The sequence below is a fragment of the Pocillopora damicornis genome, chromosome 5 (genome assembly GCF_964200805.1).
Source record: "Pocillopora damicornis chromosome 5, jaPocDami1.2, whole genome shotgun sequence".
NCBI classification, from domain to species: Eukaryota; Metazoa; Cnidaria; class Anthozoa; order Scleractinia; family Pocilloporidae; genus Pocillopora; species Pocillopora damicornis.
Genome location: NC_142674.1, coordinates 13,787,735 through 13,800,701, shown reverse-complemented (window position 1 = coordinate 13,800,701; position 12,967 = coordinate 13,787,735). Strand labels below are relative to the sequence as shown.

The 12,967-nt window shown below is 37.3% G+C and overlaps 1 protein-coding gene and 1 long non-coding RNA gene across 2 annotated transcripts in view; both read left to right on the top strand.

Annotated features, from left to right (window-relative positions):
• LOC149045444 (uncharacterized) overlaps positions 1 to 12,967 on the top strand; it is a 224,896-nt gene that overhangs the window by 180,712 nt on the left and 31,217 nt on the right. The window lies entirely within an intron of this gene.
• LOC149045449 (uncharacterized) lies at positions 6,921 to 12,388 on the top strand. The gene is made up of 2 exons (XR_016187263.1): positions 6,921 to 8,562; positions 9,754 to 12,388. It is a non-coding gene; the product is annotated as an uncharacterized LOC149045449 (long non-coding RNA).

Below are 12,967 nucleotides of genomic sequence, written 5' to 3'. Positions count from 1 at the left end.
TATGATCCCATTTCTTCTGGGCCAACAAGAATGACACTCAGACCTTCCCTGCTCGCTCTAGCTGTCCGTCCACTGCAGTGAATGTAAAGCTGTTAACAAACACAGAGAAAGAATTTAGGAACGTAGGATCACATGAGATGGTTGCGCTAAAGGTAATACTTACATTGTGGTTACATCATTACACAACAGTTCATTATTAAATGAGATACAACTGAGGACGATAAACAATAACAAACTACTCCTCTCATATAAACTGCATTTGGAGAACAGAGTCAATTTTTTTCCTAAATCAAAACTCATTAACTTAAATGAATTATGTTTTGATTTCGATAGGTGAACGTCACACATTAACTCAAATTGGAAACAAAACAAAGATTTAGAAAGTGAAGATTTAGAAATAAGAAAATAAATGCAATAAAATAAATTTAGAGGTAAAAAAAGAATTAAGGCGTCAATGGCGTTCGAACTTTGCTATCAACATTCTGGTTGAGCTTCTCTTACAATTGAGACTTGTAGCCCACACCTTGGTTAACGCATGGTTAGTTGAAGCAGTGTGACTTCCGAAGCCTTTTGTCAAGGTAGAGTTTCGTGGAGAACGAAAGCACTGCCGCCAAAAAGCAATCGCTTCTGTTCCTGCCTGCCGCACAGGCTGACCAACTGCACAAGCTAACTAACCGTACACACATACTTACACGTACTTACATCAAGGTCCTTCGGAACTTGATAGTGACAGCTGGTATGTCCAAACCTCTCGTGGCCACATTTGTAGCCAGAAGTAAGCCCCTCGCACTTTGCTTAAATCTAACAGGCAAAAAAAAAATCAGCCAACATTTCATTTGCTGGTGTAAGTCCTATCTAGCTTTAAATATTCTCTGAGGGAGGAGAGGGGCGGGTTCAATCAGTCAAGGCGATCCAGTTATAGTCTATAAATAAAGGAAATTCCATTGCTCGTCAATTCGTAAACTATACTCTCTGTTTTGATGAAAAAAAAATAGTAATAATAAACAAAGGCAAAGATTAAAGAATTTAGACAGGCCGGGTGAAAACTGAGTGAGTTGGTCATTCTTTGTGCTTTTTCAAGTTGTGTGGATGGTGTAGTAACTGTTTGTTCCAGATTATCCTGAAGATTTAAATCAAAAGAAAATACTATGTAGCTTTTTTTTTTTCCCCGTGAGCCAAACTTCTAGAGAAAACCAAAAAGAAGCTTCTGTTCTTAGATATACATAATTGTGCATGTATGGGTAAAGACTGAAAAAATGCATGAGCCCTTGGGACAATGCAGTCTGCTGTCTTCAAAAAAATTAGGACAAACTGCTCTCAAAATGATTTCGATCAATTCCTGTATTTCCATGTAGTTCTTGTGGTGAGTGTTGTTGTTGTTGTTTTCTTTTTGTTTGTTTGTTTGTTTTTTCATTTAAGGTATGACTGGCAGTTATCTTAGTTTTGATTCTCATGTCCAATACACCCAATCTGACTCAGGAGACAAGTCATTCCATTTGAGTCAGGTTGAGGATTATTATTAAGCGTCTTGAAAATCGACTTGTAGTAAGACATTTCCACCTTAAGAGGCACGGTTTATTCAGATTTCCAGTATCACAAGATGACTTAACCACTAATTAACTTCTGGTGGGTCGATTTGTGAACGATTCAACCCAATTTGGATGTATTGGACAACCCTCAACATTTAATAATTAAAGATAAGTTATAATAAAAAATAAATAAACGAAATAATTTAAAAAGATAATTTTTCCCATTTTCTCGTAAAATACAAGGGTAATTTCACCACTTGCTTGAAGTGAATCTTACATTTGTATCTTCTAAATTTAACTATGCGGTATGTTTTAAAGCACTTTAAGCAATTCACCTCCTACAGCGGCCATTCTTTTATTTTCTTCTTCTGAGCTGGTCCACCTGCACCAATTCCTGCTAGCTCTTCTGGATGATAATCTTCCATGACTTCAAGGGACATAAATCCACCCATTTCGCTCGCAAAGAACGAAGGATCGTCCAATTCTACTGGTTCCCATTTTCGCTTCTTCCCTTTCGAATTCTTCTCTGACATTATGGAGCAATGAACTAGAAACTGAATCTAAACGTTTTTTTTAAAATAACAAACAACCGTTTTGGTTTATCCCTAGAGAATTAATAAAAACACTATCACGTCGTCCGCCATTATGGATTACCCGCCAGAGAAGGACTGGATAAGAAATTGTACTGCGCGCATATTCAAACGAGAGTCATGCGCTGATTTATTGCTACATGGCTTTTCTCCCTTCGCCGAGTTCACTGAAACCTTTGTGAAACGTGAATGAAAAGTTGGCGAAACTTACTTTGGCGAAATAACACCGTACATTTAAAGAGGAGTGCAGTTATATTGAGCGCTTAAACGAAAACTCGTTTCTTATCAAGAAAGGCTTTGTCCCAAATATGAAGGTAAGTGAACGCGCGCCAAAAATCAGATCGTAAGCTCAACTCCAACTGATTGGCGTGCGCGTCAAAATACACGTATAACGATGTCATACTTGAGAATGTTCATAATAAGCTATGGTCATCGAAATAAATCCCCTTACACCTGCCATATCCGTCAAAGTAATTTCCTTCTTTGAAATAAGTTTTGTCACAAGGAAAATTGTTTCTGGGACAACTGGGCTCAGGAACCTTTTCTGCCCACGTTATGATCAAATCCCCGTCCCCTGCCCCCCTCCACGTCTCTCATGTCAGAACTTTTTTCTTTTAATTGTTTGTTTGTTTCAATCAGTCAATTCACGAACTACGGTCAAACCTGTCTTAGGTGGCACCGTATTGAGCACTTGCACTGTAGTAGACGCCATATTCCCGTGGGTGACTGCTTAATACAAGGTTGACTGAACTGCACAAATAAATTTTGTCCTCACTTCCTCCATCAAACCCAGATTATATCCATTATTGTCCTTATCCCCCCTAATTTCTCACCTTTTCCCCTAGTTGCAGACTGTGGTGTTTTGCTGGAAATTGTTGATGCAAGAATGTCCTAATAAGTACTGGATTAGGATGTTCTGATTAATTAGTACCATGGACAAATTTTTACATACTGTTTCAGATTCAGGACTTGAGGTGTACATTGCAAGTATTCAACTCTAAAGTTCAAACTATTCTTTTCTTTTTTTTCTTTAAAGGTTGAAGGTATCTTGGATATATAAACAAGCTGCTCAAAAAACTAACGTTTGATGAGCTGAAGCACTGGGCTGGAACTCAAGGTGCAGTACTCTAAACATTTGAAATATAATACTGTTGTATTTGCTGCATTTGTCTTATTCCTTTTACACAATTAAGTTAAATTGCTCTCCAGGTATTGGTGGTTTCCTTCCTGGTGTAAGGCAGATTGCAAATGTTGCAGCTTTGCCTGGAATTGTTGGTGTAAAAATGATCATAACTTTTTCTTGTTGAAATTACAACTTAGTTGAATTGAAACTTGTTCAGTCCTGGGCCCAGTTGTTTGAAGGCTGATAAGTGCTAACCCAGGGTTAAATTTTAATCAGGGTATGTTTAATCCTTTGTTTAAAAGCCTTTTAAAATAATTTACCACAGTTTTTTTTGGGCATCCAATCATCAAATTGCAGACTAAAGGAATTGTACATGTAGACTGAATTTCATTTGAAAGCTTTCAGATATGAAATCAGATTTCACACTGACCATTAGTTATCGAAACTCAGCTTTTAACAAACTGACCCTGTACTTTTGGGAAGCAGAGAAAGTATAAAGTGGAGATGACAAAAGAGTTTCTTGCTATACAGTTTGTGTTTCCATAGAATTTTTACACAAAGATTTCACTTAAAGTGGTGCCAAATAGAGCATCCAGTTATCCAGTTAGATCCAGTTAGATCCAGTTAGATCCAGTTAGATCCAGTTATCCCATGCATGATCTTGAGAACACATGCAAATCAGTTTTTCTGCTTTAAGCAAAAGCCCTTAGAACTGTTTTTCTAGGAGTTTTCTTAAGTTCCTGTTTATTTCCCTCAAAAAACAGGAAAACTGAAAGTGAAAAAAGGCAAATAGAATTAAAAGGCTACGTTTATTATTTAAACTTTATGTGCTGTTATTTACTTCGTCAATGGAGTTCCTAGGCCGCTCATGCAGATCACAACACAACGACTCAGTTTAATTCTAGCCATTCTAGAAGTAACATTCCTTCACTTCTTCTTTGCTTATGGACTACAATTCATTTTACTGTCACTTTGATACCTATTTTTCGACGGTAAACCCTGTTTCAACAGGAAAAGAAAGCTGTTTAAAGGTGAAATCTGAGTAGAAGGAATTGCTTTCTCTCATTGGAACACTGTTGAAACACCATACAAACTTGTTTCCAATACCTCTAAATATGGTGCTGCAACCCTGTCAACCCTATTTCTCACAGCACCCTTGCAACTCAGGTATCAAAGTGATGTCAAATTGTTGGTGTGACTGAAAACCCTGTTTCAACGGGAAAAGAAAGCTGTTTTAACAGTGAAATCTGACAAGTAAGAATCATTTTCCAACATACAGTAAATGAAAAATGAAAATGATAATCGTAATGATTTGCATATTTAGTTCAGGGCATGAAATTGCACCTAATACAGGTGCCAATGTGACTAAATTTTTCACTTTGGCGACTAAATCCTGAAAATCAATCACCAAATTGGTGACTAGCATGTTTCATCATAACCTTACCGAGAGATTTAGTGAATTAAAAAGATTTGCAAAGATAAATCCATGGCAAACTTCCCCATTAAGTTTGTTTTTAAAACACAGCACGTGCATCTCAATCAATGACTTGATGCCAGCTTGGACTTAGGTGAGCTTGAATGTTATTTATCATCCATTCTAGTGTTCACTTTGTAGCACTTTAAAGATCTTTTCCCTAGTTTAATTTTGGAGGGTCTATCTTGGACTGTGACAGTGTAAAAAAAGGTTTTGTTTGTCTTTGAAAATGGCGACCAACTTTTTTTGAATTGGCAATCACTTTGAAGAATTTAGGAGCCTAGTGGCTATCAGAAAAAAATATTAATTTCATTCCCTGTAGTTAGAAAGAAGTAGTCAGCTTTAGGGGTTTTTAGGGCTTTTGAATTCTGATTAGGTATTGTTTCATCATTCTTGTTCTATTAATTTATATCAGCGCTACTAGATTTGATCAAGTGAATTTGCTAGCTATCTTAGAATTTCATCTCTCCGCAGCCAAGAAGAATGTTGTGATTTACTTAAAAAAAGTATTATCTGGTCCTATCTGCTGTCTGGTGCATTGTTGAAAGCACTTAGCACATATTATTTCCTTTAATTTCGTTGGTTGAGTTCGTGTGCCACTGCACAGTAAAGATAAATCAAGAAAGCCTGCCTGTTGGTTTGTTTGTTTGCACTTCACAAATGAATGAAGACACAAATAGTACAGAACAGAAATGAAGATGCCCCCTTTTACTTTGACATAGTTTGAAAGTAACCTACCTTGAACTATGGAAAATCCCTCTTTGAACATTAACATGATTTGAATTAATTTAAGCCGTGAGTTCAACCTAGTATGGTATCTGGGATTGTGGCTTAGTCATCATTATGGGTGGCCGTCACCACCAAAAATACCAGGATGTCAAATAGATCAGTAAACAAAAAGCTGGTTTAAGGATCAGCTGCAGGACAGCATAGCTAATAGAGGAATGGCATGGCCAAATTATAGACAGTTTACTTTTCCTTCATGAAACAGAACATGCTAAACATGAATAGAAGGTAATTTAGTGTTAACAACTGGGTTGAAAACGTAAATTAGCCACCGTAAAGAGTAAAAAAGCTGACGTTTCGAGCGTTAGCCCTTCGTCAGAGCGATAGGCGAAGGGCTAACGCTCGAAACGTCAGCTTTTTTACTCTTTACGGTGGCTAATTTACGTTTTCAACCCAGTTGTTAACACTAAATTACCTTCTATACTCTCCCACCGACGCAGCACCACAGTTTCTTTAGAAACTTACCCCTTCATTCATTAAACATGAATAGTTTAGCCAAATGATAAACAGTCTAGTTGCCCATGTCGAATTGGAAATTGAAATTGTGAAATGGACTAGCTCAATTGCAAATAACTTAGCACTTAGTGGCCGTCACCACCAAAAATACCAGGATGTCAAATAGATCAGTAAAAACAAAGCTGGTTTAAGGATCAGCTGCAGGACAGCATAGCTAATAAAGGAATGGCATGGCCAAATTATAGACAGTTTACTTTTCCTTCATGAAACAGAACACCCTAAACTTGAATAGTTTAGCCAAATGATAAACAGTCTAGTTGCCCATGTCGAGTTGGAAATTGAAATTGTGAAATGGACTAGCTCAATTGCAAATAACTTAGCACTCATTTGCAATACAGTAAACAAATGGTGTAGCGTTGCGTCAAATGGCTCAGGGTAGTGTCAAGTAGCACAGCGTACACACAAACAGTGTAGTGTTGTGTGAAATGGCTCAGTGTAATTTTGAATGGTACAACTTACATATAAACAGTGTAGCATTGTGTGAGATGGCACTGCGTAAATTCGAATGGTACAGCGTACACACAAATGGTGTGGCATGGCATGAAATGGCTCAGCTTAATGTTGAATGGTATAGCGTACACACAAATGATGTAGTGTTGTGTGAAATGGCTGTTGTTATCAGTATCTGTTGTCTACATTGGCAGTGGAAAACAGACAAACAGAGGAGTTTCTTGATCACAGTGCAAATTTCAGGAAGATAAAAATTACCTTATAATTAAAAAAATATGTGCAAAAGACATTATAGTTAACTAAAACAATTCTACTGTATAAAATAGTAGGAAATGTTTGTTTCCTGTGTTTACACAAAAACTAGCAACTGTACAGTGCAGAACCCAGCTAGTCTTGAACTCTTGAGGGAAGCAACAATTTGCTCAAGTCATACAGCTGGGAGTTTGGGTAAATTTGTCTGTAAAACAGGAACAAGGGATGCTGCTCTTTGTTTGAGATAGGGAGTTTGAGATAGCTGAGTTCGAGATAGCCAATGGTTATGACTGAGAAAAGCAGGGAAAATCCAAGGGAAATGGGTTTGAGTTTGAGATAGCAGGGTTCAACTGTACCGTATTTACCTGTGTATAATACACACTTTTTTTCTATAAAAATAACCATCAAAATCACAGTCAAGCAGGTCCTAATTTGCATATGTTAAAAAGACAACAAAGAAAGTAACAAAAGCTTAGTAGTAACTGGTCTTTATTAGCTTGAGTTAATAATCTACCAATGAAACATTTTCAATTTTGATCCACAAACACAACAAAGAAAGTAACAAAAGCCTCATAGTAATTGGTCTTTATTAGCTTGAGTTAAATAAGCTACCAGTGGTGCCTAACCTTGAAGGTATCTCACAGCATTCGCAGCAAACAGTCACCAAATTAAGTATTAATGTGTCACAGCAATGCAATTTTTTAGAAGCACATTTACTTTACTATTACTAGTAATAATTATTTTGTAAGGTGCAATTCCCAAGCGGCAGTTGTGACCACAACACGTGTGCACTTGCTTAATGGCAATTGTCACAAGAAAATACCAAATGCTTCTACACTGCATGACCCTGTATGCATTATAGACATGTTGGTCTAAAAGAACATAAATATAGAGATTTTAAAAGCATTTCACATTCAGAGGAATTTTGAATTATATTTGTTGCATCAAATATTGTGGTTTCTCTGATGTTGTCTCTGCAAGGGTCAGGTACAATTTTGAGTAATGTTAAGTACCTGTGTGTATACCTTCTCTAGGTAACCACACAATAAGAGATAAATTGAAGACATGAAATTTAGATTTCATCAAGTATGGCATAAAATATATCTCCAAATGTTGTCTCCGCAACAGACAAAATACTGTGGAATGACCCTTAATTTGAATATTTAACTGAGTTTGAACTGTATGCAGTTGAACCTCTATTAAAGTGTCTATCACCCTTAAATAGATATTTTCAGAATCAACTCTATGCACATTGAATAGTTAAATGGTGAAATATTTCTTGTTTTTGAATTTACAAAATGCTAATTAGATGATGTCAACCTGGGAATTTGCCGTTATTTCTATGCCAACTTACAATGTGCAGTATACAGCTTGAGGATAATTAATTTGATAAATACAAAAAATAAACTGTGGATAGTCAATTGATTGGTAAAAAATATTACTTGGAGGTGAAAACAAGTAGTTGTATAATAAACGATTCCCATGTTGACGTCATTAATTAGCATTTTGTAAATTCAAATCTATATAGCTCAATAACGCGACGTTCAAAACAGATATTTCACCATTTAACTGTTCAATGTGTGTAGACTTTATTCTGAAAATATAATTATATTTAAGGGTGACAGGCACTTTAAGTGGCCATACTTTAGTCAATTACAGCCACCAACTATAACAGTCATTGTTTAATTCTAGAACTGGAGTGCCATGGCAGCAACTTCCAGTCATGGTCTGTTCTCGTTATTCAGTGGTGACAAACCTCTTCTCAGTTGCCATGATTTGAATATTGTGTATTGTGTCAACCCAGAAGAATCAGTGGGCAGAGCCTTATTCAAATAAATCATGGTGAGTTTGTTGTACTTCCTTAGTGAGCAGCCAGCTATTCATTTCAGTAAAGCTGTTCAGATGGCATATGACAGCTAAACTTTGTGTTAGTGGTTTCTATGCTTTGCATTGTTTAATTTGAAGGGGTGATTGGAATAAAGCCATGAGTGACTTCTGATCAACTGCTAGATTCTTCAAGTTTGTTTTGCATATGCTCTTGTAACAAAGGGAGAATTTGGCTGTAGATCAGGAGTCACCTACGACCTTATTCCAAACATTATTTTGAATAAGGCTCTAAGTGACTCCTGATCTGAAGCCAAATTGTTACATGAGCATATACAAGACAAACTGGAGGGAGAATCTAGCAGTTGATCAGAAGTCACCTAGGGCTCTATTCCAATCACCCCTTCATTTCACACTCTAAAATTTCCGAACACTACAAACACATGAAATTTGCCAAATTTTCGGTCATTTTTACTAAAACAAAGGTCACCTAGAAATTTTTGGTCAGAATTTTTCGGAAAAATCACATTTTATTCCAGAGAATTTTCGGCTAGAACATGTGAACAGCTAATATTTTTCAAACGATATGTAGGTTTGTATATGTTTGATAAATAAATGCGACGCAATAATTTTTCCCACATACAGTACCGACAAGAACTATCCTCCACTAAAATTGCACCAAAAGCAGATCTGAGTAGACCATACTTTCTGAAGTGAACCCGAACAAACTTCAAGCCCCATATATAAGCTATATAGGTATGTGCCGCCTAATAGGGTCGGGTTCTTGAGCCTCTGGATCCATAAATAGGGTGTCTTATTCGCGATTCTGGGTGTGCTCATGTTTGCCCTGATGTTTGCATGTGAAGTGGGGGTTAGTTCTAGTCGGTACTGTAACTGCAACTACAATCCAATCGGAGGGTTCAATCAACGGTGAGGAAGGAGGCCTCACTACTCTATGTACAGTACCTCTCGCGTTACGTTAACTGCGTAGGCGAATTTCATACGCTCCGACCCAGGGTAGTCAGACGCGTATATACAATTTTTTTGCGCGTACGGTCGAAAAAAATGCGCCATTCATGTGCCTTTGTTATTCAGTGTTGTAAGTTTCCGAATTTTTCAGATAACGAGCAGTAGCAGTAGATTGATGTTAAGCCTTCTGATCACCAACTACATTTATGATTTGTAACGTTCATATTTGTCATATTACAGGATATCCAAACGGAGCAGGAATTGTCCCCGGGCACACCGACGTACTGGCACACATTGGCTATGTTCCTCGAACAGTCATTCAGTACGCTAAGTACCTTCTAAGAGGCAACAGTAACGTTGAACTTTTCAAGGCCAAGGCAATGACTAATATTCTACAAGTATTAGAAGACGAAGCACTGCAGATTCCTGATAGGTGCAAACATGTGCGCATCAGGTCACTAGCGATGATAAGTACTTGCAAGGCTATTGATATCTTTGAAATGAGGTGGTCACCATCAACCTTTTCCTGGTCTTGTTTAATAATAATAATAATAATAATAATAATAATAATAATAATAATAAAATCTTTATTACCGTGTCAATGTATTTAGCTCATAGAGCTAATTGGGGACACCTACTATTACTAAATTAATAAAAAAAAACTATGTACAGTATCATAATAAGTAACAATACAGCCGATAAACTATGCATTAAAATTTTAAAAGATTGCAGCACGTGATTTTTTTTAATTATCTGCATGGTACAAGTATTTGAAACCACCAGGATTCGATTTGAAAGAAGTATCCGTCATTAGTCCTCTGGTTGAAGAAGCTGTTGTGCGGTATACGTTGGAAAATCCTAATTATTTGTTGGCTGTAGTAAGTATTGATTTATTACACGTGGGGGGAAGGCAGAGTTGTAGATAAGAGCCGGCAGCTGGCGAAGTACGCCGGCTTCTCTGCAAGGTTTCGCCGGCTACTTTCATTACTTCGAGAGCCCGTACAGAGATGATGTTTATCAGGTCTAAACTTGGGCTCAATAAAAATATAAATTTACACTGCCTATGTTTTCTGAAAACATAAAAAGAATTCTGACTTAAGGTCAGCTTAAAAACGTTCTGATGGGGACTGTCTTTTTGTCAAATCTGTTGCGGTAGCAGGAAAGTACGAACGATATGACGTTTTGTCCGCCATATTGGATTTCGAGACCCACAACCGTTTACCTTTCAAAAAGCTCCGGCTACTTAAAACCTTAAAGAAAACCCTGGGAAGGGCCTATACTTAACTGACAGGAGGGGCTTGGCCGTACCATTTAGGGTGTAAAATTCAGATATGGTATCATTTAGGGGAGCTGTTGAAATAAACACTTTTGTAATAAACTTGGTACCATTTAGGGTGTCAATTGATTACTAATTGGAGTCTGGTTACCGGTTACCTATTTCAGAATTTCAGTTACCGGTTACCGATTTCAGAATTTCAGTTACCGGTTACCGATTTCAGAATTTCAGTTACCGGTTACCGATTTCAGAATTTCAATGACAGGTTACCGATTTCAGACTTTCAGTTACCGGGTACCGATTCCCCGTTTGGTATACAAACAACATTTTTTCCGTGCAAAACATTATAGTAAATATATTCGACTGGTACCTCGTCTATTAAGAACAAATTAAGCGCTACAATGAGCAGACAACCAAAATATGTCGAATCCTTCACGACGCTTCTGAAATCGGTAACCAGACGCCAATAAGTCAATCGATTGATTTGTAGTGTAAAGCAGAGTACAAAAATATCACTCTCGATCAGCTTTTCAGTCAACATACAGTACCTTTTAGGGGTCATTTTAGGGCCACAGCCGAGCCCCCCTGCTGTCAGTTCAGTATGGGAGCCGAACTCCCCCGCCCCACGGGGAACAAATCTGCAGGTCTATAGGCTGGTTAACCGCGGTCAAACGAGAGAAATTTGCAAGAGGTAAGCAAAGTACTTAAAAAGTTAGGGTTGTCGTTTTCACTGTTTATTAAAGTGTAATACATTGCCAATACATTTACCAAAATTTACCAAACGTTTTGAAAGTTTACCAAAAAAAGTTCTAAATACTGTGAAATGCAGAATCGTCGGCGCCATTTGTCAACATAATTTGGATCAGGCGCAAAGAGTTTTGGTCAGTTTTCCACGGAAAAAGGCTCATCATTTTGAGAAAAATTAAAAGATAATAACGTGAACTAATTTTTTTACTCAGCCTTGCTTACATTAATAACTAAAATCTCACCGAATAAAACGAAAAACGCCTCGGACGTTTGTCCGCGGTGGAATAGGCTGGATACGTCCCTGCGTTTGGTAAATGAAAGAAATAATCATGACTTCATTCACTATTCATTCAGCGTGTCACGCCCCAAAGGATAAAGTATAATGAGGCTCCATCTCTTCATCAGGTGGATACCATAAAAGGCCTATCTGCAGGGGAACCTGGCAACGTAGTTTGCAAATATTTGGAGAAGCTGATATTTAGCAATCTCAAGGAATGTGTGAAAAATGAGTATTCCTTCAAGGAAGAGGCATGTGGTTCCACTGCTGCTAGATCCTACTTAAATTTGTGTGGACATCAAAGCAAAACAGATATGCGAAAATCGCTAGAACAGATAATTAGAGATAAATATAGTGCAATGATAGTCCATTGTCCCAATACCAACGCCTTTGACTTTGTCATCGTTGATAAATGCAACAAAATTCATGCCATTCAGGTAACCGTTCAAACCGCTGCCAAGAAATGTAACGACAGTGACTTTTTCGAGACTGAAAATATTCACTTTACGTATTTACTAGCGCCTTATGAGGTCGACGTCAACGCTATTAAATTGAAATAAAAGTTATATGATGCATATGTGGCGTATGGTTTGCCAATTTTAAATGCAGCCAGTTTCCCAACTCAGAAAGAACTGAGTACTTTTCAATTTGGCGTCGAAGCCACTTGAATATCTGTCTTGGCGTGGATTAACAAAACGGGTATTTCGTATTCAACATCTTTATTGCCCATGTGGAAAAAGGGACTTCCCTTCTCATGAGGCTTGAAAGAAACCACCCCGAACATACGGAAGATTGCTGAAGTTTACCCCCTCTTATTTTGAAAACGAGCGCGGTGACCCCCATTTTTATTTCATTTATTTCCGAACTTCACTTGTATCGATCTTTGTTTATGCAAAGTCTAAGAACTTTTCTAGAAGTCCCGAACTACCTTAAAATATATGCATTAATATATATATAGTAATTAGACTATTACATATTATTTAGGTTCATATAACGAGACGAGATTATACAAACAATGACGTGTCAAGAACTACAAAAGTAGTTCAAATTTTCGACCGCCATAGCGAACAAAACAAAACGGTCTGAATTGCCCTTATTCATAATGACGTCACATCAAAACAATCTATTGTTTAAACGCAAAGAATCATGGTCGC